The sequence below is a fragment of the Ascaphus truei genome, unplaced genomic scaffold, assembly GCF_040206685.1.
Source record: "Ascaphus truei isolate aAscTru1 unplaced genomic scaffold, aAscTru1.hap1 HAP1_SCAFFOLD_1539, whole genome shotgun sequence".
NCBI lineage: Eukaryota > Metazoa > Chordata > Amphibia > Anura > Ascaphidae > Ascaphus > Ascaphus truei.
The window spans coordinates 18914-40191 of NW_027454427.1; the positions used below are offsets into that span (position 1 = coordinate 18914).

The following is a 21278-nucleotide window of genomic DNA, read 5'->3' on the forward strand; positions in this document are numbered from 1 at the left end:
TTGAATACAGGGACACCGATACAATCTAATAAAATTAAAATTAGAATTTGAGATTATATTATGCTTAATGAACCATTTATTGAACAAAACAGCCAGCAAATATATCTATATATATATATATATATCTTCATAAGATCCCCTAATATTCTCTAAGTAGGTGGAGCATTATGAACTTTTCCCACTTTTGTTATGTGAAGGGGTGATTAGATTTTCTAGGCCCAAAGCCTGGAACAGGTTGAAATTATTTTAACTTTAGTTCCTATATGGATTTCACTAGCACTATAAGTGCTATAATGAAAACACTTGGGTGAAAAAAAGAAAAATACTTTTAACCATTAAGTTTTTTTCTCATTATGGCTTTTAAAAAATATATTCATACCCATAATTACTTGCACTTTTATGTTTATTATTATTCCTGTATGTTTAATAAATGGGCATCAAAGTGTCAAGGACCAAATAATACCTCTCTTAAAATGTTATTGTTGAGTTTTCCCTAGCTGAGGATGTTTGAGCTCATTCATATGTATTTTTATTCATGTCAATTTTATGCCATTATTTATTTTATTATATTTATTTAAAATATCTTTTACCCCAGGAGCTGACAGTCTACCCATTTCACATGCTGGGAGGAGGTAAACTTAGGTCATATAGTGTTATACCACTGAATTTATTTGCACCAATCACCATCTATAGACATTGCACTCCCAGTGTATAAATTGGGGGCTGTTCCCCATCTGGGGTATCTCAGATGAAGTCACCTAGTGGCGAAATGCATTACGAGTTAGTGTTGGAGCATTTGCCACCAGCTAGCATGAGCTAGAACCCGTTGCCTTAGCTGCAGCACTCCTAGGCTGTGCAGAGGCATCCTGTATGATCACAGAGCTTTGTCAGCTGTTTGGAGACCAGCTACTGCGGGCCCAGGGAATCCCTTTCCTGATACAGGAAGTAGTCATATGTTTTTAAACGTATTGCGAGGGAGTGGGGGCTTCTATATATGTCTTGGGGCTTTTTTTATATGAATTGGAGGGGTTTTATGTGCATTGGGGAGGTGGGTGGTTGTGTGAATTTGGGGGTTGCAGATTTTTTTGTATGTATTTGGGGGTGGGAATTTTTTTGCATTGGGGTGATTTTTTTTTGGCATATATTTTGTGGGTGGAATTATGTGAGGGAGAGGGAATTGAGTCAGAGTGTTGTAATTGATGGAAGGGTGAGAGGAGAGAGGGGGAGAGAGAGTGAGGAAAAGAGGGAGTAGGGGTAAGAAATACATGTGAGGGGGGGTAGGTTTAGAGGGAGAGTTGGGTAATTGATGGCGGGGGAGAGTGAGAGGTGAGACAGAGGGAAGAAAAATACATGGGAAAAGGGAGGGAAATAGAGAGGGCCTACAAAGTGTAAAATGGGGGGGGTTTGCGAGGTGTGAAATAGGCCTTGCAACACTACCATTTGAGTAAAAGTTGTGCCCTAAAAAAAATGTCATGGTAGGTGTGCTATGGGGTAGGAAGGGGGGCCTGATCCTTGCATTTGTCCTGGGCCCCAAGATTTCTGCTGGCGGCCCTACTGACAAGGGATTCCTCAAATTGGGCCCAGCAGAAGCTACTTCCCAAGCAAGCAATTGCCTTTTTATATTATTTGTTCTGCTTTTTACTATTACCAGTATATATATGTAAACATCGCCAAAAGAAGGGTCGTGCGGTCACTGCTGTATTTCATCTCCTGTCTGCACCGCTGATAAGAGGCATAGAGGAATTTGTGAGGGCGGACCCTCGCTCTCGCAGAGGGGAGGGGTTTGATGTCTGTCTGTGTGTGTGTGTGTGTGTGAGAGGGAGAGAGAGAGTGTGTGTGTAAGAGGGAGAGTGTGTGTGTGTGTGTGTGTGTGTGTGTGTGTGTGTGTGTGTGTGTGTGTGTGTCACCCACCCTGTTTCCCTCTGTCTCACTTTCTGTCGCCCTCTGTCTCACTTTCTGTCACCCTCTGTCTCACTTTCTGTCACCCTCTGTTTCCCCCTGTCACCCTCTGTCTCACCCTGTCACCCTCTGTCTCACCCTGTCACCCTGTGTCACACCATGTCACCCATTTTCTCCCTGTCAACCTCTGTATCTCTCGGTATCACCCTGTCATTCTCTGTCTCACCCTGTCACCCTCTGCCTCACCCTGTCACCCTCTGCCTCACCCTGTCACCCTCTGCCTCACCCTATCTCACACACTCTCTGTGTCTCACACACTCTCTGTGTCTCACACACTCTCTGTGTCACACACACACGCACACTCTCTCTGTGTCACACACACACTCTTAACAAGGACTAATTGTAGTATAATGTAATACAATAAATAAACATGTCAAAAACGAATGTTGTTCTTACTAGGAATTTATTCAATTTTTTTTAAAGCGGGCCTGGGGCGGGGCTAGGTGATGAGTAGATTTTTTTGTTCAGCGAGTAGATTTTTGGGTGATTTGTCAACCACAATATATATATATATATATATATATATGTAGAGGTATCAGTACCGTGTTAGCCGAGCTTCAATAATCAAAAAAATAAATAGATGATACCGTTCTGTGGCTAACGAAATGCTTTTATTTGTGCGAGCTTTCGAGATACACTGATCTCTTCTTCCGGCGATGTTACAATGAATGAAGCAAAAGGTAAACTTAAAAACAGTGTCTCTTGGAATGTTATCTGTGCTGTTCCTTCCCCTGGTGTGGATGTGTTTTATGGCTATATATATATGTAAGGGGGCCACTCCCGGCTTCCCTGATGTTCCTTTGCCCCTTGCCTTACCCCTGTGGCAGTGGGGGAAGGGGATGGCGACTTTTCCCAGTTGGCGCCGCTATCTGTGCCGGCGCCGTCGGGGGCCCTGATGCTCAAGCATGCGCAGATAGCCACAGCGGCCATGTTGTGTTTGGTGCGAGGTTCGCGCAATACGCAGAGGTTGGCAAGGGTAGTGGTGGCCATTACAAGTGTACAGGAGATCTGGTAGGTTGCGCAGGTGCAGTTATGTGTAGCGGTGGCCACTACAGCTTTGCACAGGTGCAGTAGAGACCGCGCACACAGTCCCCATAGGAAAGAGGTTCTGAGTGGACTACATCCCCCAGCAGCCTCTGGTGAATGCCCTATGTTCCCTGTCACCTGCAACCAACCAGCCACTGAGACTTGCAGATTCTCTGCAGCAGGGAATTTGATACATTGTTTTGTGCAGTCAGGAAGCAGACTGGGAAGCACATGAGTGAGTGAGACTTAGGGGACAAAGGGGGAAAGAAGGTGGGCAGAGAGCTGCGAGATTCTGCCCTAGGCCAGAAATCCCCAGGCTAGAGTTGAGGCCCTGACTTCCCACTAGTGAGGGTGGGTGGTCACAGGGACAGGCCCTAGTACAGGAACCTGTCACTTTAGAGAGAGAGAGAAGTGAAGGAAGCAGAGACTGTCGCAGCACCATTACAGAGGTTTAGGATCAGACCTCTTCAAGCACAGCAGCAACCAACCGGGTGGGATCGCCCTGGAAGGTAACCCTGACGTATCTTCACCGTCGGATCCTTTGCGAAGTCTGTTTGCAGGTCCTAGCGCTGGAGCGCTCGGCAGGTAACATCCATAAGTGCACCAACTATAAATCAGTACATAGTGGCTGTGCAGTCACACACACACATACCTTATTTTGGGGGTGGGGTTGTGGTGTGGGGAGTTGGACATGGTGTGGGTACACGGTGAGGGGTTGCATCCTGCGAGACACGTGAGTTACTGTGTCTCCTAGAAGAGAGACACTTAATGTATGACATGCATAGTTATGTTACTGTTAGAAAAGTCACTGTTCTTTTATATGCTGTGTGCGTGATATTATATTATTGTCCTGTGAGGAACAACTCCCGCTCTGCTTGGAGCCATCACAGGTGGAGGCGCTGCACCATATAGTATTGTTCAGGAGGATACACCCCAGGCTCTCATTGGCGGAGGCTCAGGCCTCCTGTGAGCCTCACAGGTAAAGCACCACACTGGGTAATACATATAGCTCCCCTCACATGCACCCTATCTGCGATTGGGTGGGGGAATATGGGTTACATATATATATTATATATATATATAGTACCGACACACTTTATTCGAGTGTGGCCGGTACCGCAAGCCGGGAGATTTCCCGGCTTGCTAGTGGCCGCCCCTCGGCGTGCCGCGCGTCATAGACGCGCGGTCACGCGTCTTCGGGAGCGTGCGCCCCCTGCACGCGCGTCCAGGGGCTCCCCGAGGGAGCCCTGGTGTCCCGCGATCGCGGGACAGCGGCAGGGGGTTCCGGGGGACCCGGCGGACCCGGCAGCGGTAGGGAGAGCGCCCCGATCGGAGGGCGCTCTTCCGCTGCTTCGGCGCGCGCCCGTCACTCTCGGGCGCGCGCCAGGCTACTGCTGCGGCCAAGAACGGGCAAATGCTCGAATAAACTTGGCCGCAGCAGTATATATATATATATATATATATATATATATATATACTTATTATTAGGCTATAACTGCAGCACTGATTATTGTGCTACCTAGTTCTTGTTGGTTCTTAATAGATTGCTATGAGGGATATTGTTATATGCACTTATGATATAATACACCTCATTTAGCAATCAGGACGCCACACTCCATATATTTTAGCACCCTCCCCATCAGTTACATATGTTGCTGGTACCATGGTTTTTTACCTCACTACTTCTTATTGGGACTCACACTGGTACTGTCATTTAGCGCATGAATATTTATTTTGTTCTAACAAAATTAACACAGTATAGGAAAATATGCATTTGTCAGAGGGAAAGGCCAATAATCTGGAGTCAGGTCACCCTAATGTATATTAAAAATAAACACAGGCCTGTCTGATACTCCCTGATATTATAAAGTAAAGAGGCCACTCTATAATAAATATTTACACAGGCCTTTTTAAGTCTGTCCCTAATAATCTGTAATCAGGTCATTATAAGTGTTAAAACAGTAGTGGTACTGTGATATTAAAGTGACAATCCCATACAAGTTTAATTCAGCCCAAATCCACACAATAATGTTAATAAATGCATTATAAATATCACATGACCATATGTATACTGGCTTAGTTCATGGCTGTGTTATTACATCATTACATGTGTAATTAAATCCGTGACATTCTCAGGCTCCCCCCTTCTGTGACAATCATACAGCCGGGCCGTTACATTGCAACACACTAATCCCGCCCCTAGTGACATCACGTGATCAGTAACCAGTCAGAGAAGCTAGCAGGCAAAGAACTACATTTCCCACAATGCACCTCGTGGAGTGTGGCTAGCAGCTACACCTTCTCTCACTAGTTTGTCTCCTGCGAGCTTCCGTACACAGCGTCTTGTTAGAGTGGGGCGTGGACATGTGTAAACTTCAATGGTGGGAAAATGAGACAGTTTTAGCTGCTAGCTGAGCAGTGGTACAGCGCTCTGTAGAAGGCGCTCTCAGTCGGGTGAGTGATTTTTCAATGTGTGTGTTTATTTTATTTCATTTCTCATTTTACTTTCACTTTAAGTACTGCATGCTTATTTTTTTCTTTGGGCATTTATGGATTTAAGTGCTCTGTGAGGCGATTCCTCCATTGAAGGAGGAGCTATGAGGCCAACCTATCACAGCTACTGTACCATCTTCAGTTGCTTTCAGTATACTGATTAATCCACGGCACAGAATATGCAACTTCAAATACATCTATCAACTGTCTATATGTTAAGCCCCCGGACAAGCATTTGCTTGTTAGTTATACACTAGTTTCATACAAGCACTTCACACAGGGGGCTTCAACTTAGGTAGTACTTGACCGGCCGGTCTGAGTGTTCTCATTTCCATATATTTCTTGCCTCTACACTTTATTTACATACTTTGTACTTATTACTGCAGTGTAGCATTTTTCCCCACACCTTAAGGTTCAGTTTATAACAGCTTTGTAGGTCACCACTGCTCCTCATTTTAACCATTTATGTGTATGTGATTAATAAACCTTTATTGATACAATTTGTGTATGTTAGAGTGCTATTCAGGGGATTCTTTTTTTCTGTGTTAGTTTTCATATGTGTGTGTGTGTGTGTGTGTGTGTGTGTGTGTATATATATGTATATATTTATGTATATATATTTGTGTGTGTGTGACCTTGGGCAAGTCACTTCATATCCTCTGTGCCTCAGGCACCAATGTCATAGATTATAGCTCTATGGGGCAGGGACTTGTGTCTGCAAAATGTCTCTGTATAGCGCTACGTAAAACTAGCAGCGCTTTAAAAGAACATGCTGTTATTATTATTATATATAAATGTGTATGTATTTATTTATATAGCACTATTAATGTATATAGCGTTTCACAGTAGTAATACATGTGAAAATCCTATAAATAACAAATACAAATATCAGGTCATGGGAATAAGTGATTTGGACATAAAAGTAACATTTCGGAAGTGTGGACAACTAATACATCTTGTAGATTGCCTTTACAGTGTGATGTCATTGATTCAGTAGATTGTGTGCAGACCAGGACTGCAGTACAGTGTCACTCACATGGATGACTTGCGTGGTAGAAGCTCAAGAACAAGGATGTCAAACTCCAGTCCTCGAGGGCAGCAAACAGGCCAGGTTTTCAGGATATCCCTACTGAAAACCTGGCCTGTTTGGGACCCTCGAGGACTGGAGTTTGACATGCATGCTCTAGAAGGAGCACAGCTGTGGGTGGGAGGTGGATTTGCTTTGCATCAAATGGTTTGGAGCAAGGTTTATTGTATGTATTATCATAATAACAATGCAATGCTTAACTTTTATTTCAGGAGGGATGACTGCAGAACAGAAGTGAATATTGAAGCCATGTGTTCCTTTTCTTGCAAAAGAGAAAATTTGAAGGACAGTTGAAGAGAAGGAAAATTACTACACAGAGACAGATAAGCAATGTGTATATTTCTCATTTACCATTTAGTATTTGTCGTTTTATTGACTCCACACAATCCGGCTGCTACGGGTTTCACATAGAATATTTTCATCTCTACTCTACCCCTTCCTGTGATCTGAACCATGCAAGTTTTCGTTGATTCAATACATCATGAGTAGAGGGTGGCTACAGTATGAAGTAAAGACCCAAGGACCACATCTACTACCATTCATAACAAGAACATGTGCAGTAGCGCACAGCTGCAGTTCTATGTGATTGTTATGAAAGGTTGAGGTGGTTCAATTCTATGAATCTGGAGTGGGATGGATCCTGTTTGCATCATATGGTTTCATCTAGGCCAGTAGATTATATAACTCTCAGTACAGGTTACACATGGCATCAGTATTAGTGATTTAAAGAGGAGGAAAGCTTCAATGTGGAGAACAAAGCCAAGTAATGTTGAAGTTACTCCTTTTACCATTTACTTGGTCAGTCTGTACTGTCTACTCTCCACACAGCTGCTAAGGATCTTCCATTTTAAATACTTTCACCTCCTATTCTGCACTGCTTTGCTGCCCATTATTCAGAGATGCGTTCCAGTCATGTTTACCACTCTGAATCTCTCTGCAGTCATTGGTTCAGCACATCATGGGTAGAGCATGGCTACAGATACAGCAAGCTATTATTATTTTACCGGCTGATCATCCATAATATTGCATTAAAACATAGAATATCACTTAATTTCCAAAAGATTCAGTGATGCTGATAATGCAGAATCTCACAACATTTCCCATCATAATGCCATAATGCACAAGTGGGAGAAATAATCCTTGCTATATCTGTACATTGTGTGACGTATTACCTCCATGACCAATGAGAGCAAGTACATCTTCTGTATAGAGCGGCTGTGTTATGATGCAGTTATTGATCATCATTGACATAATCACAAGAATCTTATGCAAAGGGAAATTGTCGGCAGCGAAGTGAGATTTCAGCCCCCAAACGTCTGTAATATTAATGCAATGTCTTACTTTTGTTGCAGTGAACACTGAAGAGACGGATCTACTACAACACTGTACAGGATGAGCATACGCTACAAGCAGCAAAATGATCTTGCAGTTGACAGTATGTTGTTCTGGTAATGTGCACAATTATTATTTATGGGCTACACACCACAGTGCTGGACATATTCTGTTAACTTCAACTCTACTCCTAACATGGAGATGTCTTCCTGGTGTTACTGATTCAGTACATCATATGCACAGTGTGGTTATGATATGATGGATTGATTTAATGAACCCACCAACCAATGATGACATCTGCATCATCTTCTGTAAAGTGCAGCTACAGCATGATATTATCAGCATTTGGTGCGGTATAATCAGAGGTATCTATGTGCTTTTGTGCCTGTTTTAAGTCCTCCAGCTTAACGCCCCTACACCTCCCACTACACAGGCATACTTACTTATGCATACACTGACATCTGGCATACCTACACACACCCCAGGGCCACTTCCTTCCCCTGATGTCAGGGAGAGGATGGGCATGCAGAGTGCAGTAAGTCTCCACGTTACTCTGGCCAACAGTCTTGGCCTACCTCCAGCATCTGTCACCCACAACATCTGTTCCCTCCTTGTAAAGTGCTGAACTATCTCACCTGGGTCAGTGCTATAGCTGATCACAGTGCCCGATCAGGATGTCACTGTGACAGGCAGCAGTGCAGATTGACCGGTCAATCAATGCAGTGCCGCAACATATGCACTAAATGAGATTTCCGTGCCCCCAGTCAGGTTACTCCCTGGGCAGTGACCCTGCTCACACCCTCCCCTAGTTCCACCTCTGATCACAATTATCTCTCTTGGAGAGTGTAGCAAATTGGAGTTGGGGGAATCTCACCTCTGCCATGCATGGTCACAATCTGGGCACAGGACCCAAATAGTGGGCAATGTGGCACTTCTTACAGTAGAGAATAAGTAACTTTATTCTTTACTTGTGTATTAAGGACCTTATTTGCATTAAATTCAGTCCACATGGGACCAAGACTTTCTGGCTTACTGAACAAAGTGGAATTGTTTCGTAGAGGGTGGAGAATTGTATTTTATCTGAAATTACCCCCTCTGCACAAAATACAAACAATTATACCCATACAAGTACCTTGTGGAAGTTGTTGCCCTCTATCTTCCTGTGGTCTCTCCCTGTTTCTCACCGTGCCTCCTCCCATTTCCTTGCACCTCTGCGTCTCCGCATATATTCCTATACTCAGAGCCGGCTCCGGTCAGTGACATGGGATGCCCAAATATGAGCATACCCATATATGGGCATCCATGCCACTGACCGGAGCCCGCTCTGTTGCGGATATGGAGAGAGACTGGGAGATTTACATCCCCTTATAATTCATATGGTGCATAGTACCGGCACGTATTGTTTTACCGGTACTGTGTACCTTCCTACTTTCACACTGGTACAGTATATGCTGCAGTGGGACTGAGAGGGATATATTGGTAACACATAGTCATTGTTGGGGGAATTCAATCCATTTTGAAAATAGTAATGAAATGTTTTTTACTTTTCTTTTTTTTCAGTAATGAAGAATGAAACATTTCTGTTAAAATTGAATTGGAGGTGAACTGGATTCATCATCAACTCTGCACCAGTGTGAATTGATGTTCTTTAATGTTCTGATAAGGTACATGCAACATCTCTTCCTCAACCCCTGCACCACTCTCTGCCTCTTGCCTCTCTCTCTCCACCTCCCTGCTAAGTGTATTAACCCATCTAATGTAATCCACATTCCATGTCTCACTTTACTCTTCACTTCTCACGTGCCCTCTGGAATGACTGCTCTCTGACTAACAAGGTCTATTTGTACATGACCTCTTCTGCTCTCATCATCCACCACCTCTCATTCCCCTCACCCCTGTCCTACTCGATACCTCAGCTTAATTGAACTCTCTCCTCTGACATCTACCCTTATCTCTAACCTCTCCTCACTTTCTGCTTAAACTAACTATCTTGTTAACTTTTACAATGCTATCATCTCCTCCTCCTCCCTCCTCCTCCTCCCTCCTCCATCATATATATGCCCCTTCTAGGCTCTGACCCACTCATCCCTCTAAGGCCATGATTATCATGGGCACATGCTTGGTCATCCACAGTGTGTGCGAGCGATGCAGAGCCGCCTCGGACCTCAGTGCAGGGATTGCTGCATACCCCCAGCATCTGTCACCCACAAACAATACACACACTAATACTCCCCACAATACACACTATAATACCTCCTCAATACTAATCTCCCCAATAATATTATAGCTCCAAACACAATATACACAACACCCTTACACAAGATACACAATCTAGTACTCTCCTCTGCACCTCTACACACAATATAATACTCCCACACACACAATATACACACTACCCTCCTACCCCCATAAAATACAACCAATAATACACACATACTTTGTGGATGTTGGGACCAGCTCCCGGCATGCACCAGTGAAAGAGAGAGGCCCGCAGAAGCTCGGAAGAACTCCCTCCATCCGTGCCTTCCTCCGTTTCACATCTTCTCCCTGTCTCTCTCCCTCCCTTTCCTTGCATCTCCCTGCGTCTTTACGTATACCCAGTCAGTGACGGCTCTGGTCACGTGATGCCTTAATATGGGCTTATCCATATATGTTCATCCACGTCACTAATGTGATGCCCGCACTGTTGCGGAGCTGGTACTTACGACGGGCACTTATTGTTTTATCAGTACTGCGTACCTGACTCTACCGGCCTACTTTCAACACTAGTACAATATGTGCTTCACTACGAGTGAGTGGGGAATATTGGCATCACACAGTCACTGTTGAATATGCCATTCAATCCATTTTGAAAATAGTAATGCAATGTGGTTTTGTTTTGTTTGCTTTTTGCAGTAATGAAGAATGGAAAAGTTATATTAAAATTAAATTGGAGGGGGACTAGATTCAGCATTTCATCATGAACTCTGCACTTGTGAGAATTTAACTTCTTGAATACCCTGACAGGTACACGCAACATTAAGACTATAATCTGCTGTGCAAGCTTTCGTGCTATACCTCCCCCTCAGGTTTTGATTTATACATTTGCTCCCTCAATTCATGTCCTCTAATATTTGAAAGCTCTCTCCTAGCATTTTCTCTTTACCTCAGAACGTCATCCCAATGTAACCTCTCTCTTGTTCTTTCTGCTTGCTGTTTCCTCACTCCTCTGTTAAACTTTTCTAATTTCTCTAACTTCCACACTCCTGCTTTTATCCACATGTTCTCCTCTTTCCTTCCCCTACCTTTGCATGTGTCTACACACTGCACCATTTGTACAGACCTCTATTGCAGCTATTTCTGCACTGCTCAATGAAAAGCACTCTTTAATATCCTATTCTCTGTGCCCCCTCTCTCTGCGCCCCCTCTTTTGGCGCCTCCTCTCTCTGCGCCCCCTCTCTCTGCGCCTATCTGTCTCATTCTCTCTACGTCCCTCTCTCTCTACATAGAGCTATCTCTGTCTCTCTCTACACCTATCTCTGTGTCTCCTTCTATGTTTGCTGATGTGTGGGATATCTCTTATAATCTTGAACCTGCTCATATACACATCGGGCCTCCCTGCCTCTGCCTCCCTGCTAAGAGTGTTAACCTATCTAATGTAATCCACATTCCTTTCCTTACTTTTCTCTTCCCTTCTCCTATGCCATCTGGAATGTCCGTTCTCTGACTAACAAGGCTCTAGTTGTACATGACCTGTTCTGCTCTCATCATTCACAATCAGTCATTCCCCTCACCCCATCTTACCTGTCCCACTGATTTGCCTCTGCTTAATTAAACTCTCCTCTGACATCTACTCTAACCTCTCTGCTCTCTCTCTCTTTCCGCTTAAACTAACAATCTTATTAACTCTTACAATGCTATCCTCCTATCTATATGCCCCCTCTAGGCTCTGACACACTTGTCCCTCTAGCCCACACCCTTGGCTAAATTCCCAAACATGTTCATCACACTTCCACTCGCTGTTCTTAATGCCTATGAAGGAAATCACACAATTGATATTTGATTTTTCTACAGTAAAAATGTCTCCAGTCCTGTATAAAGCTGCTCTCTGGGGCCAAACCACACTACTTTTTTTTCACATTCATCAACACTCAAATTTAATTTACGCTGTCTTTTTTTCCCTGTATTTGACTCCCTCCACTAACCTTCTCCTCACACTTGCCATCCTTCCTTCACTTCTCCTCAAGCATTTGACTACTTCAGAGGCAAGGTGGATGCCACCCACAAGGAGATTCCTTCTGTCCCTTCCCCCTTCTCTCCTTCTACCTAATTCTCCTTCTGCATTTGACTCCTTTTCTTCTCTTACAGAGCTGGAAGCTAATCATCTTCTCTTCTCCCTCTACCACATGCCCTCTAGATCGTATCCCCTCACACCTTACTGCATCTCTTAGTCCCCACTCTCACCCACATCTTCAATTCCTCCCTATTCTCTGGCTCTTTACCCTCTTACTTTAAGCCTGTAGTGGTCACCCTTTTCTCAGAAACAACCTACACCCTATGTGCCTTACTAACTACCGCCCTGTATCCCTCCTGCTGTTTGTCTCCTAATTGCTAGAATGTCAACATTCTTAAATCACATTCCCTCCTGGATCCTTTACAACCTGCCTTTCGTACAGCTCGTTCTACAGACTGTGCTTAAAGCAAATTCCCAAGGTCACTTTTCCCTACTAATCCTACTTGATCTATCTGCTGCGTTTGATGCTCTCAATCACTCTCCTCCTTCATATTCTAAACTCTCTCTTGGTATCCGTAACACAGTTCTATCCTGGTTTTCATCATAACTTTCCTGTCACACATTCTCCATCTCTGTTGCTAACATGTCTTCGTCTTCTATTGATCTGTCTGTGGGTATACATCAGGGCTCTGTTCTGAGATCTCTCTTTCTCTCTACATACTATCATTTGGTGACCTCATCAACTCTTTGTGACAATCCTATAAATAACAAATACAAATATCAGGTCATGGGAATAAGTGATTTGGACATAAAAGTAACATTTCGGAAGTGTGGACAACTAATACATCTTGTAGATTGCCTTTACAGTGTGATGTCATTGATTCAGTAGATTGTGTGCAGACCAGGACTGCAGTACAGTGTCACTCACATGGATGACTTGCGTGGTAGAAGCTCAAGAACAAGGATGTCAAACTCCAGTCCTTGAGGGCAGCAAACAGGCCAGGTTTTCAGGATATCCCTACTGAAAACCTGGCCTGTTTGGGACCCTCGAGGACTGGAGTTTGACATGCATGCTCTAGAAGGAGCACAGCTGTGGGTGGGAGGTGGATTTGCTTTGCATCAAATGGTTTGGAGCAAGGTTTATTGTATGTATTATCATAATAACAATGCAATGCTTAACTTTTATTTCAGGAGGGATGACTGCAGAACAGAAGTGAATATTGAAGCCATGTGTTCCTTTTCTTGCAAAAGAGAAAATTTGAAGGACAGTTGAAGAGAAGGAAAATTACTACACAGAGACAGATAAGCAATGTGTATATTTCTCATTTACCATTTAGTATTTGTCGTTTTATTGACTCCACACAATCCGGCTGCTACGGGTTTCACATAGAATATTTTCATCTCTACTCTACCCCTTCCTGTGATCTGAACCATGCAAGTTTTCGTTGATTCAATACATCATGAGTAGAGGGTGGCTACAGTATGAAGTAAAGACCCAAGGACCACATCTACTACCATTCATAACAAGAACATGTGCAGTAGCGCACAGCTGCAGTTCTATGTGATTGTTATGAAAGGTTGAGGTGGTTCAATTCTATGAATCTGGAGTGGGATGGATCCTGTTTGCATCATATGGTTTCATCTAGGCCAGTAGATTATATAACTCTCAGTACAGGTTACACATGGCATCAGTATTAGTGATTTAAAGAGGAGGAAAGCTTCAATGTGGAGAACAAAGCCAAGTAATGTTGAAGTTACTCCTTTTACCATTTACTTGGTCAGTCTGTACTGTCTACTCTCCACACAGCTGCTAAGGATCTTCCATTTTAAATACTTTCACCTCCTATTCTGCACTGCTTTGCTGCCCATTATTCAGAGATGCGTTCCAGTCATGTTTACCACTCTGAATCTCTCTGCAGTCATTGGTTCAGCACATCATGGGTAGAGCATGGCTACAGATACAGCAAGCTATTATTATTTTACCGGCTGATCATCCATAATATTGCATTAAAACATAGAATATCACTTAATTTCCAAAAGATTCAGTGATGCTGATAATGCAGAATCTCACAACATTTCCCATCATAATGCCATAATGCACAAGTGGGAGAAATAATCCTTGCTATATCTGTACATTGTGTGACGTATTACCTCCATGACCAATGAGAGCAAGTACATCTTCTGTATAGAGCGGCTGTGTTATGATGCAGTTATTGATCATCATTGACATAATCACAAGAATCTTATGCAAAGGGAAATTGTCGGCAGCGAAGTGAGATTTCAGCCCCCAAACGTCTGTAATATTAATGCAATGTCTTACTTTTGTTGCAGTGAACACTGAAGAGACGGATCTACTACAACACTGTACAGGATGAGCATACGCTACAAGCAGCAAAATGATCTTGCAGTTGACAGTATGTTGTTCTGGTAATGTGCACAATTATTATTTATGGGCTACACACCACAGTGCTGGACATATTCTGTTAACTTCAACTCTACTCCTAACATGGAGATGTCTTCCTGGTGTTACTGATTCAGTACATCATATGCACAGTGTGGTTATGATATGATGGATTGATTTAATGAACCCACCAACCAATGATGACATCTGCATCATCTTCTGTAAAGTGCAGCTACAGCATGATATTATCAGCATTTGGTGCGGTATAATCAGAGGTATCTATGTGCTTTTGTGCCTGTTTTAAGTCCTCCAGCTTAACGCCCCTACACCTCCCACTACACAGGCATACTTACTTATGCATACACTGACATCTGGCATACCTACACACACCCCAGGGCCACTTCCTTCCCCTGATGTCAGGGAGAGGATGGGCATGCAGAGTGCAGTAAGTCTCCACGTTACTCTGGCCAACAGTCTTGGCCTACCTCCAGCATCTGTCACCCACAACATCTGTTCCCTCCTTGTAAAGTGCTGAACTATCTCACCTGGGTCAGTGCTATAGCTGATCACAGTGCCCGATCAGGATGTCACTGTGACAGGCAGCAGTGCAGATTGACCGGTCAATCAATGCAGTGCCGCAACATATGCACTAAATGAGATTTCCGTGCCCCCGGTCAGGTTACTCCCTGGGCAGTGACCCTGCTCACACCCTCCCCTAGTTCCACCTCTGATCACAATTATCTCTCTTGGAGAGTGTAGCAAATTGGAGTTGGGGGAATCTCACCTCTGCCATGCATGGTCACAATCTGGGCACAGGACCCAAATAGTGGGCAATGTGGCACTTCTTACAGTAGAGAATAAGTAACTTTATTCTTTACTTGTGTATTAAGGACCTTATTTGCATTAAATTCAGTCCACATGGGACCAAGACTTTCTGGCTTACTGAACAAAGTGGAATTGTTTCGTAGAGGGTGGAGAATTGTATTTTATCTGAAATTACCCCCTCTGCACAAAATACAAACAATTATACCCATACAAGTACCTTGTGGAAGTTGTTGCCCTCTATCTTCCTGTGGTCTCTCCCTGTTTCTCACCGTGCCTCCTCCCATTTCCTTGCACCTCTGCGTCTCCGCATATATTCCTATACTCAGAGCCGGCTCCGGTCAGTGACATGGGATGCCCAAATATGAGCATACCCATATATGGGCATCCATGCCACTGACCGGAGCCCGCTCTGTTGCGGATATGGAGAGAGACTGGGAGATTTACATCCCCTTATAATTCATATGGTGCATAGTACCGGCACGTATTGTTTTACCGGTACTGTGTACCTTCCTACTTTCACACTGGTACAGTATATGCTGCAGTGGGACTGAGAGGGATATATTGGTAACACATAGTCATTGTTGGGGGAATTCAATCCATTTTGAAAATAGTAATGAAATGTTTTTTACTTTTCTTTTTTTTCAGTAATGAAGAATGAAACATTTCTGTTAAAATTGAATTGGAGGTGAACTGGATTCATCATCAACTCTGCACCAGTGTGAATTGATGTTCTTTAATGTTCTGATAAGGTACATGCAACATCTCTTCCTCAACCCCTGCACCACTCTCTGCCTCTTGCCTCTCTCTCTCCACCTCCCTGCTAAGTGTATTAACCCATCTAATGTAATCCACATTCCATGTCTCACTTTACTCTTCACTTCTCACGTGCCCTCTGGAATGACTGCTCTCTGACTAACAAGGTCTATTTGTACATGACCTCTTCTGCTCTCATCATCCACCACCTCTCATTCCCCTCACCCCTGTCCTACTCGATACCTCAGCTTAATTGAACTCTCTCCTCTGACATCTACCCTTATCTCTAACCTCTCCTCACTTTCTGCTTAAACTAACTATCTTGTTAACTTTTACAATGCTATCATCTCCTCCTCCTCCCTCCTCCTCCTCCCTCCTCCATCATATATATGCCCCTTCTAGGCTCTGACCCACTCATCCCTCTAAGGCCATGATTATCATGGGCACATGCTTGGTCATCCACAGTGTGTGCGAGCGATGCAGAGCCGCCTCGGACCTCAGTGCAGGGATTGCTGCATACCCCCAGCATCTGTCACCCACAAACAATACACACACTAATACTCCCCACAATACACACTATAATACCTCCTCAATACTAATCTCCCCAATAATATTATAGCTCCAAACACAATATACACAACACCCTTACACAAGATACACAATCTAGTACTCTCCTCTGCACCTCTACACACAATATAATACTCCCACACACACAATATACACACTACCCTCCTACCCCCATAAAATACAACCAATAATACACACATACTTTGTGGATGTTGGGACCAGCTCCCGGCATGCACCAGTGAAAGAGAGAGGCCCGCAGAAGCTCGGAAGAACTCCCTCCATCCGTGCCTTCCTCCGTTTCACATCTTCTCCCTGTCTCTCTCCCTCCCTTTCCTTGCATCTCCCTGCGTCTTTACGTATACCCAGTCAGTGACGGCTCTGGTCACGTGATGCCTTAATATGGGCTTATCCATATATGTTCATCCACGTCACTAATGTGATGCCCGCACTGTTGCGGAGCTGGTACTTACGACGGGCACTTATTGTTTTATCAGTACTGCGTACCTGACTCTACCGGCCTACTTTCAACACTAGTACAATATGTGCTTCACTACGAGTGAGTGGGGAATATTGGCATCACACAGTCACTGTTGAATATGCCATTCAATCCATTTTGAAAATAGTAATGCAATGTGGTTTTGTTTTGTTTGCTTTTTGCAGTAATGAAGAATGGAAAAGTTATATTAAAATTAAATTGGAGGGGGACTAGATTCAGCATTTCATCATGAACTCTGCACTTGTGAGAATTTAACTTCTTGAATACCCTGACAGGTACACGCAACATTAAGACTATAATCTGCTGTGCAAGCTTTCGTGCTATACCTCCCCCTCAGGTTTTGATTTATACATTTGCTCCCTCAATTCATGTCCTCTAATATTTGAAAGCTCTCTCCTAGCATTTTCTCTTTACCACAGAACGTCATCCCAATGTAACCTCTCTCTTGTTCTTTCTGCTTGCTGTTTCCTCACTCCTCTGTTAAACTTTTCTAATTTCTCTAACTTCCACACTCCTGCTTTTATCCACATGTTCTCCTCTTTCCTTCCCCTACCTTTGCATGTGTCTACACACTGCACCATTTGTACAGACCTCTATTGCAGCTATTTCTGCACTGCTCAATGAAAAGCACTCTTTAATATCCTATTCTCTGTGCCCCCTCTCTCTGCGCCCCCTCTTTTGGCGCCTCCTCTCTCTGCGCCCCCTCTCTCTGCGCCTATCTGTCTCATTCTCTCTACGTCCCTCTCTCTCTACATAGAGCTATCTCTGTCTCTCTCTACACCTATCTCTGTGTCTCCTTCTATGTTTGCTGATGTGTGGGATATCTCTTATAATCTTGAACCTGCTCATATACACATCGGGCCTCCCTGCCTCTGCCTCCCTGCTAAGAGTGTTAACCTATCTAATGTAATCCACATTCCTTTCCTTACTTTTCTCTTCCCTTCTCCTATGCCATCTGGAATGTCCGTTCTCTGACTAACAAGGCTCTAGTTGTACATGACCTCTTCTGCTCTCATCATTCACAATCAGTCATTCCCCTCACCCCATCTTACCTGTCCCACTGATTTGCCTCTGCTTAATTAAACTCTCCTCTGACATCTACTCTAACCTCTCTGCTCTCTCTCTCTCTTTCCGCTTAAACTAACAATCTTATTAACTCTTACAATGCTATCCTCCTATCTATATGCCCCCTCTAGGCTCTGACACACTTGTCCCTCTAGCCCACACCCTTGGCTAAATTCCCAAACATGTTCATCACACTTCCACTCGCTGTTCTTAATGCCTATGAAGGAAATCACACAATTGATATTTGATTTTTCTACAGTAAAAATGTCTCCAGTCCTGTATAAAGCTGCTCTCTGGGGCCAAACCACACTACTTTTTTTTCACATTCATCAACACTCAAATTTAATTTACGCTGTCTTTTTTTCCCTGTATTTGACTCCCTCCACTAACCTTCTCCTCACACTTGCCATCCTTCCTTCACTTCTCCTCAAGCATTTGACTACTTCAGAGGCAAGGTGGATGCCACCCACAAGGAGATTCCTTCTGTCCCTTTCCCCTTCTCTCCTTCTACCTAATTCTCCTTCTGCATTTGACTCCTTTTCTTCTCTTACAGAGCTGGAAGCTAATCATCTTCTCTTCTCCCTCTACCACATGCCCTCTAGATCGTATCCCCTCACACCTTACTGCATCTCTTAGTCCCCACTCTCACCCACATCTTCAATTTCTCCCTATTCTCTGGCTCTTTACCCTCTTACTTTAAGCCTGTAGTGGTCACCCTTTTCTCAGAAACAACCTACACCCTATGTGCCTTACTAACTACCGCCCTGTATCCCTCCTGCTGTTTGTCTCCTAATTGCTAGAATGTCAACATTCTTAAATCACATTCCCTCCTGGATCCTTTACAACCTGCCTTTCGTACAGCTCGTTCTACAGACTGTGCTTAAAGCAAATTCCCAAGGTCACTTTTCCCTACTAATCCTACTTGATCTATCTGCTGCGTTTGATGCTCTCAATCACTCGCCTCCTTCATATTCTAAACTCTCTCTTGGTATCCGTAACACAGTTCTATCCTGGTTTTCATCATAACTTTCCTGTCACACATTCTCCATCTCTGTTGCTAACATGTCTTCGTCTTCTATTGATCTGTCTGTGGGTATACATCAGGGCTCTGTTCTGAGATCTCTCTTTCTCTCTACATACTATCATTTGGTGACCTCATCAACTCTTTGTGACAATCCTATAAATAACAAATACAAATATCAGGTCATGGGAATAAGTGATTTGGACATAAAAGTAACATTTCGGAAGTGTGGACAACTAATACATCTTGTAGATTGCCTTTACAGTGTGATGTCATTGATTCAGTAGATTGTGTGCAGACCAGGACTGCAGTACAGTGTCACTCACATGGATGACTTGCGTGGTAGAAGCTCAAGAACAAGGATGTCAAACTCCAGTCCTTGAGGGCAGCAAACAGGCCAGGTTTTCAGGATATCCCTACTGAAAACCTGGCCTGTTTGGGACCCTCGAGGACTGGAGTTTGACATGCATGCTCTAGAAGGAGCACAGCTGTGGGTGGGAGGTGGATTTGCTTTGCATCAAATGGTTTGGAGCAAGGTTTATTGTATGTATTATCATAATAACAATGCAATGCTTAACTTTTATTTCAGGAGGGATGACTGCAGAACAGAAGTGAATATTGAAGCCATGTGTTCCTTTTCTTGCAAAAGAGAAAATTTGAAGGACAGTTGAAGAGAAGGAAAATTACTACACAGAGACAGATAAGCAATGTGTATATTTCTCATTTACCATTTAGTATTTGTCGTTTTATTGACTCCACACAATCCGGCTGCTACGGGTTTCACATTGAATATTTTCATCTCTACTCTACCCCTTCCTGTGATCTGAACCATGCAAGTTTTCGTTGATTCAATACATCATGAGTAGAGGGTGGCTACAGTATGAAGTAAAGACCCAAGGACCACATCTACTACCATTCATAACAAGAACATGTGCAGTAGCGCACAGCTGCAGTTCTATGTGATTGTTATGAAAGGTTGAGGTGGTTCAATTCTATGAATCTGGAGTGGGATGGATCCTGTTTGCATCATATGGTTTCATCTAGGCCAGTAGATTATATAACTCTCAGTACAGGTTACACATGGCATCAGTATTAGTGATTTAAAGAGGAGGAAAGCTTCAATGTGGAGAACAAAGCCAAGTAATGTTGAAGTTACTCCTTTTACCATTTACTTGGTCAGTCTGTACTGTCTACTCTCCACACAGCTGCTAAGGATCTTCCATTTTAAATACTTTCACCTCCTATTCTGCACTGCTTTGCTGCCCATTATTCAGAGATGCGTTCCAGTCATGTTTAGCACTCTGAATCTCTCTGCAGTCATTGGTTCAGCACATCATGGGTAGAGCATGGCTACAGATGCAGCAAGCTATTATTATTTTACCGGCTGATCATCCATAATATTGCATTAAAACATAGAATATCACTTAATTTCCAAAAGATTCAGTGATGCTGATAATGCAGAATCTCACAACATTTCCCATCATAATGCCATAATGCACAAGTGGGAGAAATAATCCTTGCTATATCTGTACATTGTGTGACGTATTACCTCCATGACCAATGAGAGCAAGTACATCTTCTGTATAGAGCGGCTGTGTTATGATGCAGTTATTGATCATCATTGACATAATCACAAGAATCTTATGCAAAGGGAAATTGTCGGCAGCGAAGTGAGATTTCAGCCCCCAAACGTCTGTAATATTAATGCAATGTCTTACTTTTGTTGCAGTGAACACTGAAGAGACGGATCTACTACAACACTGTACAGGATGAGCATACGCTACAAGCAGCAAAATGATCTTGCAGTTGACAGTATGTTGTTCTGGTAATGTGCACAATTATTATTTATGGGCTACACACCACAGTGCTGGACATATTCTGTTAACTTCAACTCTACTCCTAACATGGAGATGTCTTCCTGGTGTTACTGATTCAGTACATCATATGCACAGTGTGGTTATGATATGATGGATTGATTTAATGAACCCACCAACCAATGATGACATCTGCATCATCTTCTGTAAAGTGCAGCTACAGCAT

At 43.4% G+C, this 21278-nt stretch overlaps 1 long non-coding RNA gene across 3 annotated transcripts in view; it reads left to right on the forward strand.

Annotated features, from left to right (window-relative positions):
- The first annotated feature begins 5178 nt into the window (after window positions 1–5178).
- The window catches only part of LOC142476240 (uncharacterized), a 38392-nt gene continuing 22292 nt past the window's right edge, over window positions 5179–21278 (forward strand). For 2 of the 3 annotated variants that reach the window (XR_012791465.1, XR_012791466.1), the window contains exons 1-11: window positions 5179–5439; window positions 6778–6897; window positions 7918–8013; window positions 9458–9561; window positions 10793–10903; window positions 13302–13421; window positions 14442–14537; window positions 15982–16085; window positions 17317–17427; window positions 19828–19947; window positions 20968–21063. This is a non-coding gene — a long non-coding RNA (uncharacterized LOC142476240). The remainder of the gene's footprint in view (window positions 5440–6777; window positions 6898–7917; window positions 8014–9457; window positions 9562–10792; window positions 10904–13301; window positions 13422–14441; window positions 14538–15981; window positions 16086–17316; window positions 17428–19827; window positions 19948–20967; window positions 21064–21278) is intronic. The other variant, XR_012791464.1, reaches the window with a different exon arrangement.